Here is a 16,521-nt window from a genome sequence, read left to right as displayed (position 1 = left end):
ATTCCATAATTGCAGATAGTTCTATTGGGCAGTGCTGCAAAGCGTTTCTTTTAAACTAATTCCATTGCAATAAAACAATTTGTGTTTATTACCCAGGGGATTCTGTCTGTAACTGCAGAGTAGGAAAAGCAATCTGGCCAGAGTGTCTGTTGGTGGGAAGGACGGAAAACCATAGATTCTAAAAGGCTGCGTGCCTCTCGCCATAGGTCCCAGACACGGTGTTTCCAAACCAAAAGACGTGTAGCCTCTGCCTTTGGATGCAACCAAGGGCCTGCAAATCTTGCTCCAAAATGAGGTGGCAGTGTCTGATCACTTGTTTCAAAGCAAAAATTGAGATGCGTGACAAGAAAATATTGTCAGTCTACTTAACAGAGACAGACAATAAATCTAAAAACAATGACTAACCCAGCAGTAACGAGTACTCCTGACACCAAGAAACCAAGTCTCCCTGGAGAAATGACCATTTCCAGGTCACAAACATCTGGTCAAGCAGGGTAGTGTTACCAAACCAAACTTGGTCCCCTCGCCCATAGAGCAGCAAAACCAATGTACTGACACTGGCTTGTGGTGAAGGAAAGCGCAGCGTTTGTTTCAAGGCCAAGGAAGAACTGGCGGCTTAGCTCAAAAGATCCAAGCTCCCCAGTGGCTTTCAGGGAAGGGTTTTTAAAGACAGTGTGAGCGAGAGGGTGACAGGGTGTGTGATCAGCTAGCTCGTGCACAATTCTCTCATGGGTTGATGGTGAGGTAACAGCGTGATTTTAAAAATCAGGAATCTCGATCTCAACCTTCTGGTTCCAACTGGTCTGGGGTCTATGTGACCAGCATGCAATTAACTTCTTCCACCTGGTGGAGGCTTTAGTGCCTGCAGACAACTGAAGGGTACAGCCCAGGGTATTATCTGTAGCCCCTGAGGAAGAACCAAAGGCCCTTGACCTTGTTTTATGGCTAAACTGTTATTCTAAGTCTTACTTGAATATTTTTTGTTTGTTTGTTTGTTTTCTTCTCTTATTAAATTTTTCTTTTTGGAACTCAGGGAAGGTCTAAGATGCTAAAGATTTTCTACACACAAGAGGTGGGCAGGGGACACAGGGCCTGGGCAAGTGTCTGTCCCTGGGAAAGCTCTGTAGGGTCCCACTCCGTTTCAGTAGCAAGGAAGCCATCTCAGACTCCTGAGGACATATAAAAAGGACCCAGCAGTCAACCAGCAGTCTGCCTCAGCTACAGAGGAGGGAATTTGAGCATTAATAAGGATAACCACTCCAGTGGATTAAAGCACACCAAACATATTTAAATTTGTGTTAATAACGATACTAAAAAAAAAAATCCATAAACAAATTGGTCACCACTGTAACAGTGCTGGGGAAACCATTATTTTCAAAACTGGTCAATAAAGAAAAAATTCAAGCATTTATCTTGCTTTTCCCATATAAACTGTACCACTGGATAACCAAATAGACTAGTAAGTTTCTCTTAATAAAAGCATTTCAAAGTAAATAATAATGTTTTAAAAATTGAGAGAACATCATCATTTTGCAACCCTTAGTGAATTAATGGATCTAGGTATTGATTATCAATAGTTGCAAACCCTATAAAAAGAAACATTATAAGCTACCTGATGGATGAAGATATGTCTTGCCACCCATCCCAGCCCCCAAAAAAGAAAGGAAAAAAACAAAAGGGAATCTGATCAAGCTTTTAGGTTCAACAACAGCTTTTTTCAGCATTTATTTTTAGGAAATAAAGTTCAGAGGAACATGTTAAACTACACCCAGGGATACAATGAGCCAAGTCCAGGCTGTGGGAGATCAGAAAACACACAAATTACAAAGGTGTGTGTGTGGTAGGGGGCGTGGGTCCTGTGAATTAAAAACCGACACAGTGCTCGCTTCGGCAGCACATATACTAAAAAAATTGGAACGATACAGAGAAGATTAGCATGGCCCCTGCGCAAGGATGACACGCAAATTCGTGAAGCGTTCCATAAAAAAAACAAACAAAAAAAACCGACACAACTGCGCTGAGATGGCACTGTGCACCTATGAAGATGACAATGATCAAAATGACAAATGTTGGCCAGGAAGTGGAGAAATTGAAGCCCTTGTACACTGCTGGTAGGAATATAAAATGGGCAGCTGCTTTGGAAATAGTCTGGCAGTTCTCCAAATGGTTAAACATAGAATTACCATATGATCTAGAAATTCTACTTTTATGTATAGACAAGAGAAATAAAGACCTATGTCCACACAAAAACTTGTACACAAATGTACACAGCAACATTATCCCTATCAGCCAAAAAGTGGAAACAACCCAAATGGCCATCAACTGCCGAACAAATAAACACGATGTGGTCTATCTACACAAAGGAATATTACTCAGCAATAGAAAAGAGTGAAGTCCTGACACAGGCTACAATGTGGACGAGCCCAGAAGACATGATGCTGAGCGAACAAAGCCAGCACACATAGCATGTGATTCTATTTCCAGGAAACATCCAAAATAGGCAAATCCACAGAGAGAGAAAGATTAGCAGTTACCGGGGGCGGGCGGAGAAATGGGGTGACGGTTAACCGGCACAGGGTTTCTTTTTGGGGTGAGGAAAAAGTTTTACAATTGATTGTAGCATTTGCACTACGAACATACTAAACTCCAAATATACTAAAAACTGATGAATTACATGCTTTAAAAGGGTGAATTTTATGGTATGTGAATTCTATCTCAAGAAAGCTCCCCCTCCCCCCAAAACACCACAGACTTAAAAAAAAATCCCAATAAACAGATATTTAGATTCTGTTCAGTTAAAAAAAAAAAAAAAAGGAATGATCTTGAGGCAAGTGAAAAGGTGAACCATGGATGATGAATGCCATTGAGGAGTTATTAAATGTTATGATGTGATAAGGATACTGTGTGTGTCTTTCTCTCTTAGCCATATGTACTGAAATGTTTCCAGCTCAACCAGAAAGGTGTATGGTATTTGCTTCAGAACTCGGGAAGGTGGGGCGGGCGGAGGTGTAGACCAAACAAGATGGGCCAAGAATGATCCATGTTGAAGGGGTAGGGGAGAGGGCTGCATGTGTCTTCATTGTACTATTCTATTTTCATACCTCTATTTTTTATGTTGAATACAATTATATACATTTTAATATATTTAAGTCTCTAATTACATTTTTTTTTAATCACACACATTTCCATTCTGTTCTTAAGGCAGGTTAGTTTAATTTTGTAGAAGAAATGCTTTCAAACAATACAAATGACACAATTAGAACAGTGATAAAAACAGAGATGAATACTGATTATAACTTATTCCCACAACACAAAGTTACTTATTTCCGTGGTGACAATTATGTGAGCAGATGAAATGAAGACCGAATTCCCTTTTACTCATCACACTGTTTCTAAAGGACCCTGGTGGCAGACTTTGGATTGTCCAAGGCACGATTACGGGCAAACTTAAACATAAGAAAATACGCCTTAAGACGACTGGACTTCACTTTTCGGACATGTGGGATATTTTCCAGGGGGTGGCAGTCTTAACTAGTGGGAAGCTGCACAATCGATCACGAAAGAGAAGCCAGTTAGGGTGCCTCGTGCCCTGCCTGCTGGCCTGGCCTCTGTCGCTGTCCACGTGCCACTTCCAGCACGGCCTGCGAGCAGCACGGACCCGTCACCTCCCCGTCCTTCATCAGCCTGGCTTTTCCTTCCTTTCTGACTATGGTCCCATTCAGGTGCGAAAGCAGACAGACGCGGGAGGGAGGCGGAGAAGCACAGGGGAAAGGCGCAAAACACAGCGCTCCTTGAACTGCCACCAAAGCTGGGGCTGCATTTGTTTCTGGTGGGGCAAAGGAGGGATTTCTTTTTTTTTTTTTTTTTTTTAACTCTGGGATGGGGAAGCATTCCAAACAGAAACCTGTGTCTAGTGGGCAGTGACATTTGAAAACCCTTGCGGGCCTTCTGTATTGGCACAGTGGGTTTCCCCACGTTGCTACTTTGTAGGGGTCAGCAGGAAAGCTACCTCAACCTTTCCACCCACTTAGAGCTTCAACTGGCAGTGCCTACACACAGGCCCGGCAACGCGGCCGGGGCTCTCCCACGTCTGGGGAGCCATGTACCTCAGACGCATATGACTTGCTCTCCACACACCCCCGAGTCCAGCGGCAGCCAACCCATCAATCTGAAGTTTCAACAGCTGGGGACAGAGAGGGCCTGCCACCAACCTGACCCGAGCAGCAACGCTGTCTCCTGGGGGGGCACTTCTGGCAAGCACTCGTGTGTTTTGTGTCTCTACCTCTGTTGTGGGTATATATGCAGAGAAATTAGCAAAAGAAAAAAAAACCGGGACTAGAGGCAGAAATACATAGCAAGAAGTGACAAGTGTGAAAAAGCACACAGTTTTCAGCCTTACCACCACAGACAACTTCACTGTCCGTGATAGGTCACATATCAATGAAATGCTTTTACAAAATTCATTTTTAATAAATGTGAAAAGGAAGGTGGGTTATACAAGGGAGTGCTTACAGACCAAGGAGAAGAGAGATGCTGCTGATTAAGGGGGGAGGGGCACTTTCAAGGGAGGGGCACTTTCAAGGGAGGGGCACAAAGACCCAGGAGGAGGGTTCCGTTTTCTCTTACATTTTGTGTGACTCACCTCGTTTACTCCTCTGAGGCCTCATGAAGGAGAGTGCATTTCATATATAATAAATACATATTAGGCAAACTATAACATCTGGCATTTTAAAAGAATGGTATAGTTTTATTTCATAAAGAATTCCCCCCCCCAAAAAAATTTTTTTCCTCGTGAGCTAGTTCTAAGATTTCTTAAGAAATGTTGGCAAGACTCCAGCATGGGCGGGGGCCTTCTGAGCGAAAGCACATGCTCTCCTGTGAGTGACTCGCCTGGTAGCTGTAGTTCCCACGGAAGCTGGCTTCCTCAAGAAAGCGCCTTCAAAGGTTATCCTGTCCATGTCGTGACTGCTCTATCCATCAGCGGATCCAGTGACTCAGTGAAAACGCACCTTCCTTCTTCTATTTTCACTTTCCTGCAGGGCAGAGCAGCAGAGCAGAAGCTCCACCACTGCCCTCCTTGTCGGTCAAGATCAGATGGGGCGGACTGGAAAGGCAGGCGGGGCTGCCGAGGCCGAGTGAGGGTGGGCTGTGTGCCTGCCGGGGGCTCCGTGACCAGCCTCAGACCCGGGGTGGGCACGGAAAGGTGCACGGAAACCAGGGGCTATGGGCGCCCAGCCCGCGCGGGAGACCAAGCTCCGCAAAGCGCACCCCGCACTGACTTAGGACTGAGCCCCTAAGGTGGCATCTTAACAGAACATAAAGGGTGCGAAAGTGTACACTATACATGATAAATGCACACAGGAGAAACGGGACGAGTGACGAGTTCAGCACATAGTGTTTGCATTTCCGATGTCAGAACACAAAACCGGCCCCAAAGATCCATTCTACCACATGGCAAATACTGAAGAACCAAGTTTCAGTCTTAAAATACATCTTAAAGTCAGTATTCTCCTTCAAGGAGGAAGAAAAGAACCATGAATAAATGACAATAGAGTGAATTTGCCTGAGTTTCTGTCTTCCACCCTTCAAGTCAAAGAAAACAGCATGGAAACTGTCGAATCTTCACACAACAGCTACTCTTTTATAAAATAACCTGTTTGAGATGTTAATTTAACAACAAGGAAAAGCCAAGCCCTGCTCCTGTCACTATCAAAAAAATACATATTTATAGACTTTTGAAAAAATAATTGTATATTAATAACTTTGCACAAATATTTGAAAGACAATTTTAGCTACACAATTTTAGAACTTCGCAGAAATAAAATAGGCAGATAAATACTCCAGCAAACATCATCAACCGGCAGCAGGGGTATGTTAGCCCGTGGTCTCGTGAAAAATGTTATCTTCTCCGTGGGTGGGCATGGAAAAAATTATGTTAGAAGGTGATATGCAGACACTGAAAGCTGGCAGGAAGCTCTCATATCAATGATGGCTTTCCTTGTTCAAAGAACAATCAGAATTTGAATTTCCATAATATATGTTCGTATACAAATTCTCAAAATTTTAATAGAAGTTATGATACTCCTAGGAGGGCAGGGATTTATCTCCAGTGGCTGGAAGAGTGCCTGCTACATAGTGTTAACTCTTGTTCTATCAACAAATGAATACATTTTAAAAATATATCAATAGATGAATTCTAAATCAAAACTGAAGGAAGTGGTTATAATATCTTGTGTTATTTTATGATAAGGACATAAAAATTACAGGTATAGAAAAAAACAAAGCTAAAAGTCAGGCACAAAGTAGTATGGATAGAACTGTGTTAACTGCGGCTGTATAAAAGAACAAAACCATGCAAAACTAATTTATGTCATTAGAATTCAACACAGTGTTTAAGGAAATTTGCAGAGTAATCTGGAAATGCTGATAATGTTTTGATTTCTGTCATGTTCAGTTTATGAGAACTCACTAAACTGTCTTGGTAAGAAAAGAACATTTTCCTGAATATAGAGTATGCTTCACTCTAAATTTTAAAAAGCAAAGATAACACATACTGTACATATGTAAATTGCTGTTATTTATGATCATAAACATAAAAGATGTTACAAGAGCCGGTAAGTGAATTATGTTTATTAGATGAAATCAGTCATGAAAGAAATAACAGGTTAGGTAGTAACATGTGGTATGTTAATTCTTAATAAGCTGAATGCAAAATTAAACAAAAATGATCATACCTGGCCTTAATTACAGCTCCACAGAAAATAAATCAGGAGAAAAATCGCACAATGCTAACAGCAGTGGGGATTCCAGCTTTGTTCTCGACTTCCTTGTGGGTCTCTCTCAATACTTACTTTACTCTTTATAATGACAAAGGTATGACAGTAAAAATCAAGCGCGAGAGTGAGGCCTGGGCTTCTCCCCACCTGAACGTCTGCACCCACCTGGATGGGCTCTTTGAGGTTCCGCCCGCGCAGCTGGCACACCCCTTTGGAGGCCTTCTTCAGCGTCTTCTCAGCGGCCTGTTCTTGAATGGAAGTCAAGTTTGGTCTGTCTCGTCTGGAACAGCAACGCGGGGTGAACCAGACGGGTTTGCTTCCAGTTTTAAGGAAGAGCGATGGAAGCCCCTGCCAGCTCCGGGCACCGGGAGGCGAGAAAGGCCCGGCCGCCTGCCCCCTCCCCGCGTTGGCGGGCCGGGGCCTCACCTGCCTCTCGGCCTCCCGCAGCAGGCTCCGGAAGCGCTCGTCGCGCAGCAGCCAGGCCGGGGGCTCGGCGTGGCCGCGGAGCTGGGCGTCCTCCAGGCGCTGGCGCAGCTCGCGCAGGTCGCACAGCTCCTCGGTCAGCTGCCGCTGCCGCGTCCGCGACGCCTGGAGGTCCAGCTCCAGGTCCAGGGACGTGCGCGCCGCCAGCGCCGCCAGGGAGGACCTGCAGGGCTGCGAGACCGCGGCCGTGAGCGCGCCCACCCCGCCCGCGCCCTTCCCTCAGCTTCTTCCCCGAGTGACCGACCCCACTGGAGAGAGACAGCCGCAGCGTGGCCCGACGCCAACACAACACGGATGGGGGCCACACGGGTTCAAACCTCCACTCCGGTAACGAGCCAGTGACAGCAAGCTGTCCGCTGTAATGACGACCTAGGCTTTGGCTAAAGCGCAGAGAAACAGACCCTCTCACACGGGGCAGGAGGGCGTCATCTTTCTCAAGTGCTACTTGACAATATAAGCAAGAGCCACAAAATGTTGTGTTTTCTTTGGTTCTGAAATTTCATTTGACTTGCATCTGAAAGGCACAGCTGATGATGTGCAAAAGCTTTATAACAGAAAAATTCCTAAATACCTGACAAGAGAAAAGTGATCAAATACATTATAAGGCCCGCAGAAAACGCAGCTACTGTAGAAAGATGAAAAATAGACCGACATGGCAAAATCTTAATGGCCTACTGTATAACGGGAAAAAAGCACGTTATAAACCACGTTGAGGGCTTTCTGGTTAAACACACACAAGCTGTCAAAAACGTTCCTCCCCAGGGAATTCCCTGGTAGTCCGATGGTTAGGACTCCCCGCTTCCAATGCTGGGCTGCAAATTCAATCCCTGGTCAGAGAACTACAACTGCAAGCCGCGCAGCGAGGCCGAACATCAACAACAACAACAACAAAAAACGCTCCTCCCCACACACGCCTGAAGTAAGCAAGTGTCCTGTTTTCAAGAAAGCTCTAAGATGACAATAGAATTTTGTACACGGAGCTGAGAGCAGTACTTCCCACGCCATGGCTAACAACGCTGGGGAAGGCAGTTAGTGCAACAAAATCACAACTCCACGAGCCTATCAGCGTTGTTGGGAGGACTGAATAACTGTATGCGTTTTACACACCCCTAACACTATTTTGCACATATACAGAAGTTAAATGCAAATCTAAGTGACTTAATAAACACAAACTCATTTAAAAGCTCTCCTGAATTCATAGTAGAGCTCACTGGTTCCCAACCACGGGTGACTTGGGCCCTCCGGGGACATTTTTGGTCGTCACAACTGGGGGAGGGGGTGGTACCGGCAACTAGTGGGTCAAGGCCAGGGATGCAGCTCAGCGGCCCACAGTGCACAGGACAGCCCCCAACAAAGACAGACTTAGGCCAAAATGCCAACAGCATGGCTGCTGAGAAATACTTTTGTTGCTGAGTTATGTATTTTCTTATCATTCTCAGTCAGCGGCTACTCTAAATACAACCACCACAAGGAGATCTGGGAATTTCTTTTTCTTTCAAAGAATTCTTGCCCGGGAAGGTCAGGGAACCACTACCTTACAAATTAAAAGGAGCAAAACTGTGTAAACTGGCGTGACGTGGAGAAAAACTCCGGTGTATATAAAGGAAAACTGTAGAACAGTCCTATGTAGGAGAATGCGCCACAGTGAAAGACCCAAATTTTCTAAACTGTATATACTCCCTTGTCAAAAAAGAAAGAAGAATCTCTCATACAGAATGGCTGTTTATTAATTTATTATATTTTAAAATGTAAAGATCATGTATTATCTTAGATTATGACATTATCTTAGGAAATTAACAAATACTGGTAACATTGACATTACATACACTTTTAAAAATTATATCTAAGTAAACAAGGAAATAAACATATTACCTTTCAATTAATCTTACCTAAAATATTACCCCTTCAGGTTTGTGGAAATAACTCCCAGCGTACATACAGACGGCAGATTAGTCTACGTGGCACATACCTGCTTATAGCGAAGGGTTCGTCTTTCCAAAGTGTTTCAGACAAGGGGGGACTTGCGGGCCAGCATTGAACTGTCGCTGTCACTACGATAAAGCTACACCAAAAAGACGGCGGTTCAGAAACACTTCCTCAAGAGTTCAACATTCATTCTCTGTGTACTCTGAACTGGATTATTTTGTTTCTCGTGCAGGTACTCAAACAGTTATGACGTTTAGAGCTTTTACCAAGACTTTGGGTTTCGCGTACAAGAAAACCCCACACAAGAGTTTCAGGCCAAACAAAGACAAACCAAATAAGCAGACCAACCCCCGGCCCCACCCCTGCTTCAGGTCCATCAACCGAACCAGCTGAGGTTTTCCAGGCTAATCGCGCAACACAATTTCGGTCCTATCAATGCCAACTGCCACTTGGTACGGTGTGACGCTCATGAAAACCCGCACTCTCCTCAGCGCTTTTCACTTTTTATCAGTCATTCTCATTTGCTGTGTTTCTAGCTTTGGCAAGAGCTGGGAAGAGTGGCGTTCCAGATAAGAGCCTCGTTCCTGGCAGGAGGACAAGCCCACACCACTAACACCCACCCTGCCCGTCAAGGGAAAAGGCCTGTCTTTAAAAAGAAAAATAAATAATGCCGACTTCACGGGAGCCGAGACGTTACGTATTTCATTTGGCGGCAGGTTTTCATTTCAGGATCAACATGTATCTGTGTGAAAGCAAAGTCCTGGCCTTCACGGCCTTACTTTCCATGCCAGTGAACCCCAGATAGCTGGAAATGTTGCAGCACTGCACTTACGTGCCTCCCAGTCATCACAAACATATATAAAAACGGAGGCCTCTAGAAGCATCGCCGGTCAGTGCGTGTGCCTTTGTGCTGGGCACAAAGCACAGTGCAGGGGCTGGAGGCCTGTCTCTGGGGAGGTGAAGGGCTTCCTCCTTCACCGCCCCGTCCTCCTCAGCAAGCAGGCGGGAGGCTGCTCCACAGGGGTTCAGCAGGAGTCTAGGATAAGGAAGGATGGCCTTCGATCAGGCACCTCCAGCCGCGTGATGAAGCATCAGGCCCCACAGGGCCGCAGCCTGATGGGGCGGGAGTGCCCCGCCTGACCCTGGGCTGCCCGGGGCAGCGCGACCGGGACACCTCACTGCGTGGGGAGAGGAGCTGCAGGCCTCGCAAACGTGGCCACTCGGGCCCCAGCCCCTGTTGCTCCCTCCTGTGAGTAAAGGATTCCCTGCCCAAGAAAGATGGGCTCCCTGCTCAGCTCCTGGGCAGTGACCTGTAAGTCCCTAGAACGTTCTAAGTGTCTCTGTTTACCTGGGGACCTTGGCCCGGCCGCACAGTCTCTGCTGACAATGTGAGGGGGGCCCTGGGCCACCAGCTTGACCCTGGAGGGGCTGCAGACGAAGGTCAGCCACGCCAGCCACGAGCTGTGCCCCGTGACCACCCCTACAAAACCCCTGGGCACCAAGCCTCCGGTGAGCGTCCCTGGTCGGCTGTGCTCCGGGCACGCTGCCACTGCTCCGGGAAGTGAGAGCTGCCGCACAACTCCGCTGCGGGAGAAGGGTTGGAAGCTCCGCCACGTCTCTCCGGAGCGCTGCCCGACGCCTCTTCCCTCTGCGCGTCGGTCTGCACCCCTTCCCTCTGCGCGTCGGTCTGCACCCCTTCCCTGCGGCGCACCATCATCGTGGATACGACGGCTTTTCTGAGTTCCGTGAGTCCTAGACAATTTCTGAGCCTTAGGGTGGGCCTGGAGACCCCTCAGTGTCCTCCCACGGAAGCCTGAGGGTCTGCCTCTCTCATATGATCAACCTCTGGCTTTGCCCTAATGCAGCGGCCCCTTGGTAGCCCTTTCAAGGGAAGATGCTTTCTCCAACGAGCCCCGTCAGAGGAGCGGGAGGGTCACAGCTCTGCTCGAGCCAAACGGCGCCCCAGTGTGCTGCGTCGTGAGCACTTATCCTCAACAGCGCCTCGTCTCTGCTAGTCCGTGCCGTCACTGTCACACGGCCACGGCCGGCCAACCTCCAACCTGCTGTCCTGTCTCCACGGACCACAGCAGGTGGGGTCTCCCCCTCCACCTGTCTCAGAGTTCTCAACCCTGCGTGCAGATGAGGATCTGCCGGGAGCTCCAACCCTCTGCTGCCCAGCCCCACCTGCGACCGATGAAGAATCCTTCCAGGCAGGTGGCAAAGGACTCCCGACTTACTCTGCAAATGTACTGGCTTCGCGCTCCGGGCGAAAAAGTCTGGGAACGGACAACGGGGCTGCTCCGCGTGAAGGGCGAGCCGTGGGCCCTGCGGCCGGGCCTCCCCTTCGGCAGACTCGCCACCTCTTCCGGGAAGAGATCTTCTGTGTTGGTTTCCTTATCAACCTAGATAGTAATTTATTGTTTACCACGACTCTTTCTAGAACACAAGCATTAAATTAGTGGAGTCACCAAACAACCTTGCCATTTCCACTGGAGCTCTAACTGGCATTTCACATTTAATGAGTCTAAACGTGAATTTCTGTACTCTACCAAAAGTTTTTCATTTGTTCACGCAAAAAAATCTTAGTGTCATCCTGGACTCCTGTCTTTCTCTCACACTCCATTATCTAGACCAAGAGAAACTGCGTTGGCACAATTTTCAGAATTACAAGTATTTTGCACATGCATGAACCTAGAGCATATTAGGCTTAGTGAAATAAGTCACACAGAGGAAGACAAATGCTGTACGGATTCACCTATATGTGGAATCTAAAAACACAACATAACTGAACAAACCTAACAAAACAGCAGCAGAGTCATAAATCCAGAGAACAAACGGGATTGTCAGACGGGAGACAGGTGATGGGAGGAAAGAAATAGGTGAGGGAGATTAAGAGGTACAAACTTACAATCACAAAACAAATGAATCACAGGTATGAATATACAGGGTGGGGAACGGAGCCAATACCTGCACACTATCTTTGTGTCGTGACAGATGTTAACTCGACTTACTGTGGAGATCACTCTGACATGTACAGAAGTATGTTGTATAACAGGGACTAACAAAGTGTTGTAGGTCAGTTATATTTCAAAAACCAACAAGCTCACTGAAAACAGACAAGATCTGTGGTTACCAGAGGTGGGGATTGGGGGAGGGGGAATTCAATGAAGGCAGTCAAAAGGTACAAACTTCCACTTACAAGATAAACAACTACTAAGCATGTATGTACAGCATGATAAATAGAATGAACACTGTTGTATGTTATATATGAAAGTGGTCAAAAGCGTAAATTCTAAGAGTTTTCATTACAGGAAAAATATTTTTTTCTATTTCTGTAATTTTGTGTCTATGTGAGATGATGGATGGTCACTAAACTTACTCTGGTATCATTCTAACATGTATGTAAGTCCAACCGTTATGATGTATACTTTAAACCTACGCAGTGTTTATGTCAATTATATCTCAATAAAGTGAAGAGAGAAAAAATCAGCTGTTTTTTGACCCCTTGTCACCAACCCTTCATCCAAGTCACCATCATCTCCTACTCAGCACATTAGTGCTACACACTTCTCATTGCCCTGCCTGATTCCATGCCTACCCTCCCCTTGAGTCAATTCTTAGTGCAATTATGGAGATCCCCGTAAAACTGAAGTACAATCACGTCACCCCTGGCCTCAAAACTACTCCTCAATTTCCTACCCCTTTCAGAAAAAAAACAAGAGTCCTGAGTGGACCCTACATAATTTGGCCCCTTCACTAACTCTGCTCTCAGCTGTGACAACTGCTTCTGCTCATCGCCCCAGCCCATGCTCCTTGCTATTCTCTGACCATATTAGGCCTTCCACCTCAGTGCCTCAGTGCCTCATGCTCTTCCCCAGCTCCTGCACTTCCTTCCTTAAGGTCTCTACTCAAAATTCACCTTCTCAGAGATGCCTCAAAATGACCACCATTCCTAAAAATCTAAACCCTCATGATATTATTTGTTCGTTAGCCTCTCTGTTAAAATGCTTTCTTAAAACAGGGTGATTTTGCGAAAATGGTGAACTAGGAAGCTCTAAGTCCTGGTTTCTTCATGGAAACATCAAAAAGCACTCAACTATACCTCAAAACAAAACAAAACCATACACTGCTGAATAGACCCACAGGAGCTCTGCAAACAATCGCAGTCTTTAGTGAGCAAATGAATGAAGAAAAATGATAAAATATTCAAAGTGAAAAAATATTCAAGTGGTAGGAAAGTTTACAGCATTTCATTTTTTACTAACCCTTGACCATGGTCTTTTAACTTAGAGGAGACAGCAGCCTAGTTCCCAATTCCCTCCCTTAAACTAGAAAAAGTAGGGTAGACCTTACTTGTAACATTTTTACATGTTAGGGAGCTAAAGGTTTGGACTAGTTTTGCCTCACTTGAATCTCAGGTGCAGGAGAAGCAGCATGGCCCATCTTAGTCATAGAAAAGGATCAGAAGCAGCAGGTGGGACTCCTGAAAGCTGCTGCTGGACTGACCTACTGGTATAAACATACAATAGACCACAAAAAGCCCTACAATAAGCTGGGTACACACAATCTGGAAAATTGAGCCTTCAAAAATTGAGCTATTTATATAGGGGAATTGAGGAAGCAGAAAGCGGGGTCAGGCAACACACGCTGAAGGAAAGACTCAACACACACTGACGGAAAAAACTGGGGAGGTCATAAGCTTTCACTTCAAGGTGATGTCGAGGCTCACAGTCTGCAAAATCTGGGAAAAGTGCCTGTTTTTTCAAATGTGCAATTTCAACAACAACAAAAAAAATCACAAGGCATAGAAAGAAACATGGAAAGATGGCCCATTCAAAGGAAGCAAATAAAGCAACAGAAATCATCTCAAAGCAAGCACAGACAACAAACCTACAATTTCAAATAATTGTATTAGGTATGTCCAAAGAGCAAAAGGAAAAAAACATGGACAAAAAATAAGGAAATCAGGAAACAATATATGAATAAAATAATAATGATGATAATGAGTAAAAGATATAAATTACTTTTAAAAAAGCAAAGCTGGAGGTGAAAAAAATAAAACAAGTGAAAGAAAAAATTCACTAAAGAGGTAAAATGACATATTTAACTAGATATAAAAAACAAGAGGCAAACTGGAAGACAGGACAATTGAAAAGAAGGAATCCAGCAAACAAAGAAAAAGGACTGAAGGAAAGTGAACACGGCCCATAGGATCTATAGGACACTGTGTCAGTGGACCATTATGGGATCCTTATAAGGAGAAAAGAGAAAGTAGTAGAAAGATTTTTTGAAGATATAGGAAAGACTTTCCACATTTGACAAAATAGACATATAAATACAAGAAGCTTCACAACTACAAGTAGGATAAACTCAGGGTGACCCACAACAAGACACATTAGTATCAACTGAACAAGATAATGATGTAACACAGAAAGCAGCAAGAGAGAAATTCCTGGACACATTTAAGGAAACCACAGTAAGATGATAAGGAGAAGCGTGGAGGACACAGGCAATTAGAAAAGTTGTCTGAGGACGTTTCTTTCCTAGGACTGGGCTTGCTTTGATTCCTGTTACCAGTATATACGCTGCCTTTAAACGTCTTAATATAACTAAATTCTCACCCTGGTTCTTTTCTGGACCGTATTTTCTGTTATATTCATCTGCCTATAACCTCTTATTCCTGGCTGACAGCAGGACTGCAGACCCCCTGCGGCTCTAACATACTGTGGCACCAGCCCTGATATATGTGGCCTCAAAGCTGATATCCAAACTATACCATTAGTGGTGTGAGTCTGGCAAGACAAGAACCAGCCCTTACGGTAGTCCCCAGGTAAGGCAGAACACTGTAAGCAGGTTCCACTCATTACCTTTGCCTAAGAGAAGAAATGAGAATTGGCATTTTCTTCCCAAACACGCTGTGCTACATTGGAAAGGGTCTGGGATAAAGGTGAGCAAAATGGCATGAAATTTCCTTGTTTTGAATGCAGCTTTTCTGATTAGACATGTACTTGTTTCTTAACTCATTTCTAAAGTTCTTATAACTATTTTGACCTGTATATATATATTGATGTTTCCATGGGGGAAGAGAGCCTAGAGTTTCCTCGTCTGCCATCTTGTTGATTTCTCACTCTGAGGATTATTATCAGTGGCTCTGGTACACGACTGAAGTGAAGTTGGTGTCAATTCAAATTAGGTTGTTTAACTTTAGGATCCTACATGTAATCCCCATGAAACCACACACACAAAAAAAAACCTATCACATATACATACAGGGAAATGAGAAGGGATACGAAACATGTCAAACAAACCAAAAAATCAACTAAATGTAAAAGAAAGAGAAATGGAGGAAAATCAAGGGGCAAAAAACCTGTAAGATACAGAGAAAACAAGTAACAACACAGCAACAGAAAGCATCTTGTAAGAAATTACTTTAAATGTAAAGAGACTAAACTCCCCAAAGACATGCACTGACAGAACACATAACACAGAACCAATAACATATTGTTCAGGAGACCCATTTTTGATCTAAAGACACAGATAGCTTGAAAGTAAAAGAAAAAATATTCTGTGGAAATAGTAACCAGAAAGAGAGAAGGGAGATATACAAGCCAAAACCATTACAAAATGCAAAGATTGATATATATGTCAATTTAATATTGACATATTGATGAAAAGTCTATTGATAAAAATGTCAATTCCTCAGAAAAATTTAACAATTATAAATACATTTGAACCAAACGTAAGAGCTCTATAGTATGTGAAGCAAACATTAATATGAGGTTTGCTATGGATTTTCAATACATGGACTTTAATATGTTGAGGGATTTTATTTCTACTTAACTCCTTGAGTGTTTTGACAATGACGGTGGTCAAATCATTTTTTCTTCAGGTGTTAGTTTGCCACAGCTGCTCTTAAAAAGCAGCACAGTGTCTGCTCTTACATTTTGGGGTAGATTGCCTCTGTCCTCTTCATTTATTTGGTCTTGTAGGTTTTTACCCTGCTCCTTCATCTGTGCCGTATTTTTTTTGCCTTCTCTCTTTTTTTTTAATGAGTGGGATTGTGTTCCTGTCTTACTGGTTGTTTGGCCTGAGGCTTCCAACACTGGAGTTTGTAGGCTATCGGGTAAAGCTGTCTTGGTGCTGAGATGAGAGAACTCCATGAGACCTCACTCTGATGAATATTCCCTGGGATCTGAGGTTCTCTGTTGGCAGGAATGTAAATTGATACAACCACCATGGAGAACATACGCAGGTTCCTTAAAAAAACTAAAAAATAGAACACCATAACGACCCAACAATCCCACCACTGGGCATATACCGTGAGAAAACCCTAATT

At 44.5% G+C, this 16,521-nt stretch overlaps 1 non-coding gene across 1 annotated transcript; it reads left to right on the top strand.

The window, feature by feature from the left end:
* The first annotated feature begins 1,878 nt into the window (after positions 1-1,878).
* On the top strand, positions 1,879-1,988 carry LOC117310659 (U6 spliceosomal RNA). Its single transcript, XR_004524742.1, has one exon. It is a non-coding gene; the product is annotated as a U6 spliceosomal RNA (small nuclear RNA).
* Positions 1,989-16,521: the final 14,533 nt, after the last annotated feature.

Source organism: Tursiops truncatus (genome assembly GCF_011762595.2).
Source record: "Tursiops truncatus isolate mTurTru1 chromosome Y unlocalized genomic scaffold, mTurTru1.mat.Y SUPER_Y_unloc_1, whole genome shotgun sequence".
NCBI classification, from domain to species: Eukaryota; Metazoa; Chordata; class Mammalia; order Artiodactyla; family Delphinidae; genus Tursiops; species Tursiops truncatus.
This window is presented reverse-complemented; position numbering and strand designations above follow the sequence as displayed.